Raw genomic sequence first — 14,386 nt, forward strand, 5'->3', positions numbered from 1 at the left:
TTTGAAAAGCGGGCGTGGGGGGCGTTGGGAGACAGCTCGGTATTGGTGTAAAAGGGTACCTGGAAGTTAGGAACAGCTCTGCAGGTGCGTTCCAAAGTAAATCGCGCTGGTTTTGGTGTAGGTTCTTCCTGAGTGGGTGTGTATCTGCTTTGCAGCCTCGCATGACTAGCACCAAAGAGGTGGGGGATTCCTGCTTTTATGCAAATTTAAATAACAACAACACCACTAATTCTGCAGAGAGCCAGAAAAGAAGGTTGGAAGGGGCGTCCAGGCTGGTATTCGGAACATAGGAAGTAGCTGCCTTCTGTTGAGTCTGATCCCTGTCCTGCCTAGCTTAGTATTGCCAGCACTGACTGGCAGCAATGACTCTCCTGAGCATCCTCAGCCCTACCTAGAGATCACACCTGCCCCCTTTGGCTTGCTCTACGGTTGAGCTGTGGCTTGTCTGGATTCTGTGGCAGGATCAGTGCTGCTCATGTGTTTTTCACAGCAGCCGCACAACATAATTGGCACAGATATGCCAGCCTTTATTCCTTTAACCGGGATTCAGAATTTCTGTTGTTGTTATTTAGTCGTTAAGTCGTGTCCACCTCTTCGTGACCCCCTGGACCAGAGCACGCCAGGCACTCCTGTTCTCCCCCTGCCTCCCGCAGTTTGGTCAGACTCATGTTTGTGGCTTCGAGAACACTGTCCAACCATCTCGTCCTCTGTTGTTCCCTTCTCCTTGCGCCCTCCATCTTTCCCAACATCAGGGTCTTTTCCAGGGAGTCTTCTCTTCTCATGAGGTGGCCAAAGTCTTGGAGCCTCAGCTTCAGGATCTGTCCTTCCAGTGAGCACTCAGGGCTCATTTCCTTCAGAATGGATAGGTTTGGTCTTCTTGCAGTCCATGGGACTCTCAAGAGTCTCCTCCAGATTTTCTGTAGAAAAGCTAATAATTAAATAATAAATAATAAAAATTGTGCACGACCTGCTGGTGATATTAAGGTCTCGCCCAGAAGTCTTCCATGTCTTGTTGGCTGCCAGTTAGTTCCCAGCAAGGGATGAAACGACGTTGTAACTAATTGGGGCTGCATTGGCCCAACAGACTCAGGCAGGTTGAAGGCTGATGGCTTTTATATCCCTCTGAATCATTTACGTTTTTATTTTTGCGGACCTTGGCCATGATAGTAAAACAGAACCTCCATGTTCAGGGATAGTATACCGCTGAGAGTTGGGGGCAGGGGAGGTCAAGGGAAGTAGTAGTTCTACTCTATTCTGCCTTGGTCAGACCCCACCTGGAGTCCCGTGACCAGTTCTGGGGACCTCAGTTTAAGAAGGAAGGTGGGCAGAGGAGGGAAACCAAGATGACCTAGGGTCTGGAAACCAAGCCTGATGAGGAATGGTTGAAGGAGCTGGGTATGTTCAGCCTGGAAAAGAGGAGACCGAGAGGAGATAGGAGAGCCACCTTCAAATATCTCACGGGCTGTCACATTGAAGAGGGAACAAGCTTGTTTTTCTGCTGCTCCGGAGGGCAGGACTCGAACCCATGACTTCAAGTTACAAGAAAGGAGATTGCGACTAAACATCAGGAAGAACGTTCTGATGCGAAGAGCTGTTTGACAGTGGAACGGTCTCCCTCGGGAGGTGGTGGAGGTTTTTAAGCCGAGGTTGGATATCCATCTCCCAGGGATTCTTCAGCTGCATTGTAGGGGGTTGGACTAGATGGCCTTTGGGGATCTATGAGATGCAACGTAGAGTGTGGGGTTGCTGCTTGTCAGGTTATCAGACGTACGCTGGCTGCCTGCCTGCGTTTGGGGCCTGAGTGCTGGACCAGGCAGAGGTTTTTGCATTTAGCAAGGCTCTTTCTGGTGTGTGTGTGTGTGTGTGTGTGTGTGTGTGTGTGTGTACAAATGCAGCCATTTCTTGAGCACATTCTCAAGTGCCTCTGGTGTGCTGCACCCCTTCCTTGCGAAATGCCTGAGCTGGTGACAGATTGTACGTTGTTCGGCACCGGGGCTGTGGCAGGGAGGAGAGCCGCTTAAAATTATGGTTGCCTTTGCTGACAGGTTCAGTGTGGGCCTCCTTTTCTCAAACCCTAGGAAATAAAACGGTGGCCAAGTTCACGGCATATTTGGGATTTGTAAAGAAAAATGGATTTGTGTATGGATTTACAGTGCATGTCTGCTCAGAAGTAATTCCTGCCTAGTTCACAACAAGTAGAGGACATGAGCTGAATGGCTTTCCTTTCCTTTTTTTCTTTCAAACACTCTCTGTCTGAAACCCTGGAGAGACAGTGCTGCCGGTCAGTGTAGACAATAATGGGACCAGTCTGACTCGGCTGCTCCCTAGCCTGGTGCATGAGACTGTATCCTCAGTTTCCAGGGACAGCTCATTTATCTCCTTATTGCAGGTACCCCCAAACTCCCCCCCAGATGTTTTAGGACTACAACTCCCATCATCCCTAGCGAACAGGACCAGTGGTCAGGGGTGATGGGTTTTGCAGTCCCCAAACATCTGGAGGGCCAAGTTTGGGGGTGCCTGCCTTATTGGTTCCAGTTTTTCTTCTTTGGAAGAGGAGAAATGGATAATTAGCGTATTGGCCCGAATATATGCCTCACTGCCCTGCCCCTCAAATTCCGACCATGAAAAGTTAAAGCAAAAGTTAAAGCGCAGCTTAACTTACAAAAATTGGCTTTTTTATGATATTGCTGCTGAAACAGACATACGGTAAAATGGAGCAGGTGTGAGTGCTTGCAGAATTTTAAGGGAGCGGCTTATGCAGTGGTACCTCGGGTTACATACGCTTCAGGTTACATACGCTTCAAGTTACAGACTCCGCTAACCCAGAAATAGTGCTTCAGGTTAAGAACTTTGCTTCAGGATGAGAACAGAAATTGTGCTCTGGCGGCACGGTGGCAGCAGGAGGCCCCATTAGCTAAAGTGGGGCTTCAGGTTAAGAACAGTTTCAGGTTAAGAACGGACCTCCGAAACGTATTAAGTTCTTAACCTGAGGTACCACTGTATTTGGGTATTGTCTTTCTCTCTCTCTCTCTCCCCCCCCCCTCCAATTTTAAAGGTGCGACTTATATTCAGGTGCGGCTTATATTCGGGCCAATACGGTATTGTTTTTAATCTTCATGGCACTTGGTCGATGGCTGACCAGATTCTCTGGACGCCTTCACGTGAACATTGAAATACCAAACCCAATTCAAAATATAAACACTGAAGGCAAGATGATGCCCCAGCCGCTCCCCTTTCTGTCCCCCCACCCTGCCTTGGATAAACGAGAGGCAGTGTGGCATAGTGGTTAGAGCCGTGGCCCTCCAAGGGTGTGGCAGGGGAGGATGGCAAGTGTAGTGGGAAGATTCAAGGACAATCAAAGAACCATTTAAACATTTCAGTGCAGTATAGTATAGTTAATGTCAAAATAAATTGTTTTGGATATACAGCCAGAAACATTTTCCACGCCTCTCTTCCAGAGTTAGAATCATAGAATCATAGAGTTGGAAGAGACCACAAGGGCCATGGAGTCTAACCCTCTGCCAAGCAGGATACACCATCAGAGCACTCCTGACATATGGTTGTCAAGCCTCTGCTTAAAGACCTCCAAAGAAGGAGACTCCACCACACTCCTTGGCAGCAAATTCCACTGTCGAACAGCTCTTACTGTCAGGAGTTTCTTCCTAATGTTTAGGTGGAATCTTCTTTCTTGTAGTTTGGATCCATTGCTCCGTGTCCGCTTCTCTGGAGCAGCAAAAAACAACCTTTCTCCCTCCTCTATGTGACATCCTTTTATATATTTGAACATGGCTATCATATCACCCCTTAACCTCCTCTTCTCCAGGCTAAACATGCCCAGCTCCCTTAGCCGTTCCTCATAGGGCATCATTTCCAGGCCTTTGACCATTTTGGTTGCCCTCCTCTGGACACGTTCCAGTTTGTCAGTGTCCTTCTTGAACTGTGGTGCCCAGAACTGGACACAGTACTCCAGGTGAGGTCTGACCAGAGCAGAATACAGTGGCACTATTACTTCCCTTGATCTAGATGCTATACTCCTATTGATGCAGCCCAGAATTGCATTGGCTTTTTTAGCTGCTGCATCACACTGTTGGCTCATGTCAAATTTGTGGTCAAACAAGACTCCTAGATCCTTTTCACATGTACTGCTCTCAAGCCAATAGTTAACGCTAAAGGCTTCACCTCTGTTCACTGAGCCCCCATAGCTGCTAGAGGGCCATGAACATTTGTGTCTGGAGCACCAGAAATAGCTTGTGTGCATGTGCACAGGCCTCCTCTGACCCAGATGTGCACTGGAAATAATGCTTGCGCATGTGTAAATAATGCTTGCGCATGCGCACGAGCTATTTCTGGTGCTCCTCCGACCCAGAAGTGGGCAGCCACGCAGTGCAGCGCCAGTAAGAGCAGGCAGCGGCAGCAGGCGGCGGGGGTCTCGGTGGGCTGGATAAACAAGTCCCTCGGGCCTTATCTGGCATTAGTTTGGGGACCACTGCTCTTAACTGATGGTAGCAAAATTCCATTGCGCTTTCCCTTTCGCCTGTCCTGTGTCTTCCATCATCGGGGTGCTTGGCTGTAGCCTGTCGTGCTAGTGTTGCAACCCAGGATTGATGCTGGGGTACACAAACTGCTTGGTTGGCACCCTAACACCATAAGAAAAGTTTTGCTGGATCAGACCAAAAGTCCGTCTAGTCCAGATATTGATTGATTGGGAGTCGCTTTTGCAGCTGGACCAGATTGTGCTGAATTGCATTGTGTGTGTGTGTGTGTGTGAGAGAGAGAGAGAGAGAGAGAGAGATATGCTCCATATCAGTTCTGTGATTCACCTGCCAGAATTCATAGACAGGGGAAGGTTCCATCAACATACAATGTCATCTCCAGCAATCTTCCTCCTGTCTAGCTCCTCCTGCTTCTAAAACCTTCAGCAGATCAGAGGCCTTTACATTTGCCTCTTGTAGTATCTGAGCTTATTATCACAAATCCTAAACCTGCTTCAAGCCAGGAGCCTGGGATTTATGATGAACTGGTGAATCTGAAACAAGTCCTTGTGAAAACCTGTTTAGGGAACTTCCACTTTCATTGCCATTTATTTGTATGCTGCCTTTCCATAGTTAAACCAGGCTCAAGTCCGCTCACAATGGAAAAAAGATTTACATAATTGCAAAAATATAACAAAAGTAGTCATCAGTAGGGCTGGGCGATATGTCATGCAAAACCTATTTAAAGTCCATATCGCGATGTCGGTTTCATAATTTCTGTCCTGGCAATGTATCATGAATCGTGATATGTGTGCTGTGCAAAAATCATAATATAGGAAAAACTGTGCAGCCAGGCAATGCCTCTGTGTAGCTCCATCTTTATACTGATACATCACAATGTCTGAAATACCGCGACGTTTAGCTGGTGATATATCGCAATGTTGAAAACCAGATATCGCCCAGCCCTAGTCATCATCAGTAAATAAAAACATCTCAGTAAGTGTGCAGTAAAACTGAACCACCTCCACCTAACTTGTAATCAGGCTTGGCAATAACAATTCAAAAAATAGAATACCAGCAACAGCAAAAATTAAGCATCTCCAAAATTAAACCCACCGAGTGTTGGCTTTGCAACTGGAACGTCCAAGAGCCTCTCCTAGGTGTTGCCAACATCCCTTTGCCGCGCAGCCGTCAACACGCATGGTGCTCTGCTGTGCCCGCCCAGTGCTCTTCTTTCTCATTACTTACGGCTTTTGTAAACACTCTTGCCTTGATCTCTCCGCCACCCAGCCATGTTTGTTTTCCAGCTCCCTAGCAGCGTTTCCCAAACATTAGGGGGGCCGAGGGAGGTCCCGCCGCCTGCGCATTCTGCTGCCACGCAGGCTGTGTGTTCCCTATACAGTATTTCCCAGAGCAGCGTGACGAACCCTGAGGACCAGAAGAAGTTAAGAAAGAGCTGGCTGCTGGATTGAGCCCACCTAGGCCGGGATCTAGTTCTCGCAGTGGCGATCCACATTGGGGAGATTGCAGGCAGGATCTGAACTCGGTGGCAGTGCTCTGAAGACAATCCTTCACGTGGCGCACAGTTAAACTGTGGAACTCACTTCTGTAGGAAGCGGCAGTGCTCTGAAGACAGTTAAACTGTGGAACTCGCTTCTGTAGGAAGCAGCCATGGCCAACAACTTGGATAATAATAATAATAATAATAATAATAATAATAATAATAATAATAATAATTTATTATTTGTACCCTGCCCATCTGCCTGGGTTTCCCCAGCCACTCTGGGCGGCTTCCAACAAAGATTTAAAAATACATTAAAATGTCACACGTTAAAAACTTCCCTGAACAGAGCTGCCTTCAGATGTCTTCTAACTGTCAGATAGTTGTTTGTCTCTTTGACATCTGATGGGAGGGTGTTCCACAGGGCGGGCGCCACCACCAAGAAGGCCCTTTGCCTGGTTCCCAGCAACCTCGCTTCTCTCAATGAGGGAACCACCAGAAGGCCCTCGGAGCTGGACCTCCGTGTCTGGGCTGGACGATGGGTGTGGAGACACTCCTGCAGGGATAGTGGGCCGGGAGCCACTTAGATACAGTCATACCTCAGGTTAAATGTGCTTCAGGTTGTGCATTTTCAGCTTGCGTCCCGCAGCGACCCAGAAGTAATAGAGCGCTTTACTTCGGGGTTTTACCACTTGCACATGCGCAGACGCTCAAAATGACATCACGCGCATGCGCAGAAGCGGCAAAACACGACTTGCAGATGCACCATTGCGTCTTACATTTTATCAGGATGCGAACGGGGCTTCGGAACGGATCCCGTTCGCATCCAGACTACACCACTGTACTCTAATGGGTATCACGTTGGCCACTGTGACAACAGGCTGCCAGACTAGACCGTTGGCTTGACCTAGCATTCTCTTTTTATTTCCTTATGATGTTCAGGCCAAACACTATTCTGTTGTAAGCTCACACTTGTGGAAAAGCTCTCTCTCTCCTCCTCGAAAGGGGCCACCATGTTGAGTCTTTTCTCAAGCACTGTTGAGTGCGGGTTGCTGCAAGGAAAGGAGGGTCACCATGGCGGAGCTGGGCCTAAGAACAGAAGAAGAGGCTGCCGGGTCAGGATTTGAACCTGAGACCTCCTACCCTGAGCTACTGCCCTCACATGCCCATTCCTCCTTCTTTTTACCCTTTGCACATCCAGCAATGCCAGCTGCTGCAACATCCCCGAGCATTGCGCTGAAATGTTGAGCAGGTTGGATATCCTTCTCCATTCAGTGTGTTCAAAGGAAATCGATGAAATCGCTTTAATATTCTGCTCTTGCCACATGGAAAGAAATAAGAAACCCCATAAATCTTCGAAACGGAGATCAAACAAACACCACTCAATTATCGGCGACTAAATAGAGTGATCCTTAGCTATGGAGCATCCCAGACGCGTGCCTAACGAGCTCGTTAGTTCCCGAGCCTAACCAGAGCGGCTGGCAGTGGTGAACTACCCTGGCAGGGCAGGTGAGAGGCAGAGAGGCATCGGCGGAATAAGCTTTTGTGGCTCCAACTCTGGGGCCAGAAAGATGACACCTGTGGCTCAGGGTTCATTTGTGACCTCTCCCCCCCACCCTTAATGATCATCATCACTATCATAATTTTATTATTTATACTCTGCCCATGTGGCTGCATTGCCCCAGCCACTCTAGGCAGCTTCCAACACATATTAAAACATAATACACCAGGCATAGGCAAACTTGGCCTTCCAGATGTTTTGGGACTACAACTGCCATCATCCCTGACCACTGGTCCTGTTGGCTAGGGATGATGGGAGTTGTAGTCCCAAAACATCTGGAGGGCCAAGTTTGGGGGTGCCTGTAATAGAACATTAAAAACTTCCCTATACAGGGCTGCCTTCAGATGTCTTCTAAAAGTCATCTGTTTGTTTCGTTTGACATTGGGAGGGAGCCACCATAGAGAAGACCCTCTGCCTGCTTCCCTGTAAGCTTTACAGTGAGGGAACTGCCAGAAGGCTACTCCGGACAGCTCTCAACAGAATTAAAAGCACAATAAAACATCAAACATTAAAAACTTCCCTAAACAGGGCTGCCTTCAGATGCCTTCTAAAAGTCAGATAGTTGTTTATATCCTTGACATCTGATGGGAGGACATTCCACAGGGTGGGCGCCACCACTGAGAAGGCCCTCTTCCTCGTTCCCTGTAACCTCACTTCTTGCAGGGAGGGAACCACCAGAAGGCCCTTGGAGCTGGACCTCCATGTCTGGGCAGAATGATGGGAGCCAATGAAGGTCTTTCAGGACCGTTGTTATGTGGTCTTGGCGGCCAGGTGGGAGATAACCAGAGCACGTCACTGCCTCTCAGCCTAACCTACCTCACAGGGCCGCCGTGGGAATTAAATGAGGAGGGGGAGAACTACAGTACTTTGTCTGCCAAGGTCTTTGGAAAGGTGGAATGTGGAGGCAAAAAATGAACCACACTATCTGGAGATTCAAGTGGTGCGGTCACAGGGCTGGACCACTTCACGTTAGACGCTCCTGCACATACCTTGTGAGTTTGTTGGTGGAGGGAATGGTTCTGATCTGCCTTCGTCCTGACACAATAGCTTCATATCTGCAGGGACTTAAAAGAATTATGCAAGGCCACTTTTAGCATGTAACTTTGCTGGCATGAATAGTGTTGCCTTTTCAGCTCTAAGAACGAGTGGCATGAAAGGATGGTCGAGAGGCGTGAATGCCTCACTTGCGTTGTCTTGGGTACACAACTTAGGGACCTCTCCCGATGCGTTAAGACGAGGTCACAAAATAAGGCGCAGCTGTTTTAGCGTACCTGAAGGTAATGGCTTGTGAAAATTGCATTTTAAACTATGGCTTTTAAAAAAAATCACATCGTTCATATTTGTTGTTGCAGATTGAATGCCCTTTGGGGCAGGATTTATCCCGCTCCCCACCCAAACATTTTCATTGTGTGTATAGCATATCATGCAGGTTACATGCGACAATGGGTGGAAGCATCAATTTCAGCTGTACGCATGGGAGAAACAGATAAAAAACCGGTTACTAAAGTTAATATAGTGGTACCTCGGGTTAAGAACTTAATTCATTCCGGAGGTCCGTTCTTAACCTGGAACTGTTCTTAACCTGAAGCACCACTTTAGCTAATGGGGCCTCCTGCTGCTGCCGCGCCGCCGGAGCACAATTTCTGTTCTCATCCTGAAGTTCTTAACCTGAGGTAATATTTCTGGTTTAGCGGAGTCTGTAACCTGAAGCATCTGTAACCCGAGGTACCACTATAAGTAGCACAAGACATGAAGTGCTGAAACTGAATAATAATCCAGACCGATGGAAAGGCAGTGGCAGAATTTATTGTTTAAATTGTGCACGGAGCCCTGTGCCCTGATGGCGATGTGTAGATAAATGTTAACAATAATTAAATAAAACCTGATTGTATGTGCCTGTTCCCTTTTTCTCCAAAATGGTTCCTTCTGCATTGCTTACCTGGTTAACTGTTCTTGTGACCACGACCGAACAGGGATTCATTTTTTTCTCTTTTTTTTAGACATAGCTATCTAGATTTCCTGCCCTCCAGTCTCCCCCAACCTGGCGCCCTACAGCTGTCTTGCACCACAACTGCTGCTTAAAAATATACAAGAACAGAAGGAGCTGCTTTTTGCCGACTCCATTTTGTCTACTCTGACTGGCAGTTGCTTTCCAGGGTTACAGGCAATGTGGGAAGAGGTTTGTAAATGCTGCAGGGTACCTCTGGACCTCGTGACCAGCACTCTGAGCTTTACAAACCTCTGCCTCTGGCTTTATGACTCCCACAAGGCAAGAGCTTTTGCCAGCCCTGCCTGGAGACACCGGGAACTGAACCCAGTACCTTCTACACGCAAGGCAGGCGCTGAGCTGGACACTCCCTCCCTGGAGCTGCGCAGTATATTTGCAGGCCGACTGTGCCATGTTCACTTCTAAGCTTCTCAGCATTTGCGTCAAAATTTGGATAGGTCTTCAGAGGTAAAGGTTTTGTTTCCGCACAGAGAGTGGGTGGGGGGAGAGATTGCTGCCTGCTTCCCATAAACCACTTGCATGCTGGGAACAAAACATGATGTTCAGCTTCGCTTGGAAAGTTCAGAAATGTCGAAAGCTCTCTTCTTCAGGGAGGAGAGCGGAGCGAATTGATTTCCCCCAATGCACTTCCTCAGTTAACTAACTCTGAGCTGCACACTACCTGTGTGTGTGTAGGAACATCTCATTGCTGATATGCAAAATTTTACACGTTCTTTGTTTTTCCCCATTTAGCAAGGCATTTTTCGTCTTGTTTTCAAAGCCTCTGAGTAAGCCAGCTTGAGGCAGGTTTGAGATGTGTCATCTTTGTTACTTCAGGCAAGCAGTGTTAGAAACTCAGATATAGAAGCTAGGCACCAAATAAACCAGGGTTACAGACCACCCTAAGCCAGGGTTGCTTGGGACATGGGTGGCGCTGTGGTTTAAACCACTGAGCCTCTTGGGCTTGCCAATCAGAAAGTTGGCGGTTCGAATCCCCGTGACGGGGTGAGCTCCCGTTGCTCGGTCCCTGCTCCTGCCAACCTAGCAGTTCGAAAGCACAAAGTGCAAGTAGATAAATAGGTACTGCTCCGGCGGGAAGGTAAACGGTGTTTCCGTGCGCTGCTCTGGTTCGCCAGAAGCGGCTTAGTCCTGCTGGCCACATGACCCAGAAGCTGTACGCTGGCTCCCTCAGCCAGTAAAGCGAGATGAGCACCGCAACCCCAGAGTTGGCCACGATTGGACCTAATGGTCAGGGGTCCCTTTACCTTTAAGCCAGGGTTACAGTGACTAAACGACAAAAAACAGTCCTCCTTAGATTGGGGTTACGGTCCACCTCAAACCAGGGTTATAGTCCTTCTTAAACCAGGGTTACAGTCACCAAAACAGAATGCCTAATTGCCATTTTGGGGCAAGACAGTTCTAAAGTCTTATTTTTCAAAGGGTTGACTGGCTGTGATTGATTCACGGTTGAGCATCTGGCTAGTTCAGGTGACAACCTCGGTTAAGAACTTTGAGAACTTAAAGAAGAAAAGTCCCCCGATCCAGGGGAAGTCCACACATTTAGTGGCTTATTCCGGGCGTGTGTTGTTTTTTTAAAATGATGGCACGGACCATTCATAACGTAAATATTGAGGGCAGGGAGCTGGGAAACCCAAAGGCAAGCAAGCCATCGAGATACCTGACTGGCCACCTTAGGGTTTGATGGCCCCTGGCTGTTTTCCAGCAGGACTCATTGATAAGGCAGCCAGAATAGAAGTGCATTTGTTGGGACGGTGAAGGGGAGCTCCTATGTGGATCCTAAGCAACTGCTTTGAGCCAAATGGCGGCTCTGCTCCTGTTATGTACTGAAGTTCTCATCCCGGGCCAGCAGGGGGAATACTGTAGATAGTTCAGGTCCACATATGCAAATAAGGGATTGAAAATGACGTTCAGTGATTGGATAGTTACAGAAAGTTGTTACAGTTACGTTGTACTGGAGCTCTATATAAGCAGGCTGGCTGAACCCTTCAGTTCAGTTCTGTTCTGGCCTGTGAATAAACAAGAGCTGTTTGGAGAATCACTGTGTCAACTGATATGTTCACCCACAACAGGGGAAACAGTACATAACAGCTCCCCCTTAGCGTTTGATGTTTGTCCAGTGCAGGGGTTGGCAACCTAAGGCCCGTGGGCCACAAGCGGCCCACAGGGTTTTTTTAACCAGCCCCCGAACCGCCCCCGAACTGGGCCACCTGCTTTGTGAGTCCTTGCATGCTGTGCTAAATCGGTGCAGCACAGCACCGGGACTCGCTTCCGCGGCACCGGAAATCACGTCTGCGCAGATGCCGGAAATCGCGTCTGCCTGGCGTGCTCTGGTCCATGGGGTCACAAAGAGTCAGACATGACTAAACGACTAAACAACAACAACAATATGGTTTGTTAAAATTTCTAATAAAAAATATTTTTTTTTAAAAAAAAAAATCACTTCTGTGCAGATGCCAGAAATCACGGGCGTGCGTGCAATCCAGCCCACGGAGAGATCTCTGCTGGAGTGAACCTGCCCAGGCGAGGTCAACCTTGCTGACCCCTGGTCCAGTGCAGCCGTCCTGGCTGCCGTCCAGGGAATGTGAAGAGGAAGGGAGCTCCGAGCGTTGCAGAGTTGACCCTGCTGTTTGGGACCGGGGTGAACTTTTCAAAAGCTTCCCTTCGGCCGGATCCTTGCAAATTCAGAATGCCTGGGGGAATTGGCTTTGCTGGGAGTTTTGCTTGTTTCCGAGAAGGAAGCGGCAGCTTTCTGGAAATAGCAATTTGCTCTTTGCTGCTTGTTTGTAAGACTGAACCAGAGGCTCCAAACATTTCTGCAGGGCCTTTTTGGTTCTCAGTGCCAGGCGAGAAATACGGGGTGAGGAAAACAACACAGCGCTAACATTTCAAGAAAGGCCGACCTCTGTGAGAGATCTGCCATTGTGTCACTAATATCCAGTAACAATGGGCCGTCCTAATAGTTTGTGCTTTAAAATGTTGAGTGGGAAGTTCTTCCACGCACTGAAAATAATGGGAGAAGCTGCAAGGATGTGGGGTCATTTTTGTTTAGACTTGGCTACTCAGATATCTGGAATGCTGATGTGTTTTTAGCTTATTGCTGCTTTTAAGTTTTGAATTTTTAAATATTTTTTTATTGAAAAGTAAGTATGGAACTGTAAGTGCACAAGGTAAAATAGGAAGTGCAAACAATAATTAAAAAATAAACACCCATGTAAACAAACAGAAAACCTAAACTTTACATGATTGTTATTGTAGTTAACCTAAACCTAACCTAATACACTGTTTATAAAAATGAATTCCAATTTTAATGGCATTTGGAATTCACTTTTTGAATGTTTTGGTTGTTTTTACTAACAATTGCATTGTTTTACTCTTTTTGTAAACCTGAGACATTTGGGTTGTAAACCGCTTTGAGGTTTGTTTGTTTTAATGATCAAGCTGTATATCAGTTTTGTAAAGAAATCATGTTCTTGTGCGTCTCCCATTCATTTCTATGGAGGTTTTGCTGGAAAAGTTCCTGTTTCCTTGGTTAAAAGGGTTTTTTTAAAAAAAGAAAATTCAGTTTTAAAACTTCCCTAGCGAGACTATTTTTTAAAAAACACCATGACAATTTTTTGAGCATTTATCCTGATCTGTTTTCACCAAGCTTGCAGGAGGTCAGACGATGTCTGCTATTTACTGAGCGTTCATTCTTATGTGTTTGCAGGGAGGTTACACACTGTTGCACCAAACCATTGTTATTGCACACTTTAAAGTGCTGTTTCCCATCGCTTTACTTACTGCAAGGAATTCGAGCTTTCAGGGGAGCGGGTTTGCTATGCAAGAGTGCCAAATGGACTTCAATTCCAGTACAGTTGTACCTTGGTTCTCAGACACCTTGGTTCTCAAACGGCGAAAATCCGGAAGTGTGTGTTCTGGTTTTCGAACGTTTTCCGGAAGCCGAATGTCAGATGTGGCTGTCGGCTATTGTTTCCGGGGTGCCTGCATCAATCAGAAGCTGTGCCTTGGTTTTCAAACATTTCAGAAGTCAAACGGACTTCTGGAACAGATTAAGTTTGGCGCTTTTATTTTTGCTATTAATTTTGTGCTTTTGTTTTTGTGGCTTTTTCGGTTAATTTGTTTTTGTGGCTGTGTGGAACCCAGTTCAGCTACTGATTGATTTCCTGATTGACTGAGGAAATGGATAAAAGCCCCCCCCCCCCATCCAAACAATGACTGTCATTTAATTTTAATTTTTATCATCTACAATACTGTCTTATTTATTTTATAGTACAGTCCATTGATTATTACTTTCATTTAATGGATCAGTGGTCTCATTAGATAGTAAAATCCATGTTAAATTGCTGTTTTAGGGGTTGCTTTTAAAAGTCAGGAACGTATTAATCTGTTTTGCATTACTTTCTATGGGAAAGCACGCCTTGGTTTTGGAACGCTTTGGTTTTGGAACAGATTTCCGGAACGGATTAAGTTTGAGAACCAAGGTACCACTGTATGTGACTGAATCAGACCTGGAAATAGCATCAGCCCCCCCAAACAACAACAACAACAACAACAACAACAACAACAATAAATGTTTTTGTCACTCTTTATGCTGTGTCGTGAAGAGCTTCATGTCACTCAAAAGCCCCCAGCATTTTGGATGCTGCCTAATCCAAGAACTGGCAGCCATCACCCTGTTTTGCTGCTTCTTGTTTTCTCTGCGACACCATCTGCTTCTCTCCCCCCCCCCAAAAAAAAACCCGAGTGAATCTGCTGAATATTTAGGTTTCCTGGCTGACATTGCCCTTGGCTCTCCCCTCCCCCATCCTTTCTTTCATTCCAGCTCTTGGACCCTGGAGAAAAGG

General features: G+C 47.0%; 1 protein-coding gene across 2 annotated transcripts in view; it reads left to right on the forward strand.

Moving 5' to 3' along the window:
- ARRB1 (arrestin beta 1) overlaps nt 1-14,386 on the forward strand; it is a 124,431-nt gene that overhangs the window by 799 nt on the left and 109,246 nt on the right. The window lies entirely within an intron of this gene.

The sequence above is a fragment of the Podarcis gaigeae genome (assembly GCF_964106915.1).
Source record: "Podarcis gaigeae genome assembly, chromosome: 4".
In the NCBI taxonomy this organism is placed as follows: domain Eukaryota; kingdom Metazoa; phylum Chordata; class Lepidosauria; order Squamata; family Lacertidae; genus Podarcis; species Podarcis gaigeae.